This window comes from Penaeus monodon, chromosome 34 (assembly GCF_015228065.2).
Source record: "Penaeus monodon isolate SGIC_2016 chromosome 34, NSTDA_Pmon_1, whole genome shotgun sequence".
Lineage (NCBI taxonomy): Eukaryota > Metazoa > Arthropoda > Malacostraca > Decapoda > Penaeidae > Penaeus > Penaeus monodon.
In genome coordinates, this window is record NC_051419.1 from 6,470,713 (window position 1) to 6,471,092 (window position 380).

Sequence of the window (380 nt, forward strand, 5' to 3'; positions counted from 1 at the left end):
TACACTGACGTTATTGTTTTGCTTCTGATTAAACATTAACATGATTTTCATCTCTACCATATATGGATTGATATACAAAAGACAGAAAAAAAAGTAAATAAAAGACACAAACAAACAGGCAAAAGAAAATCGCATTAATATTTCTAGTTTTTAATAAAAGCCATTTATAAAGACTGCATATTCAGATCCGAGTAAATTTCCTTACATATGAAAAAGTTATGAAATGGAATATTTTGATTGAGAATCCCCCTCCCCCTTTCCTCAATTTCCAAATGAATGAATTCCGCATTTTAGAAATTGATTTATTTTTAATGAAAAGGCTAAACTTTCCTTTAAGGGCTTAAAGCTGAGAAGAGAACGTGAGATCTCCGTATCATAGA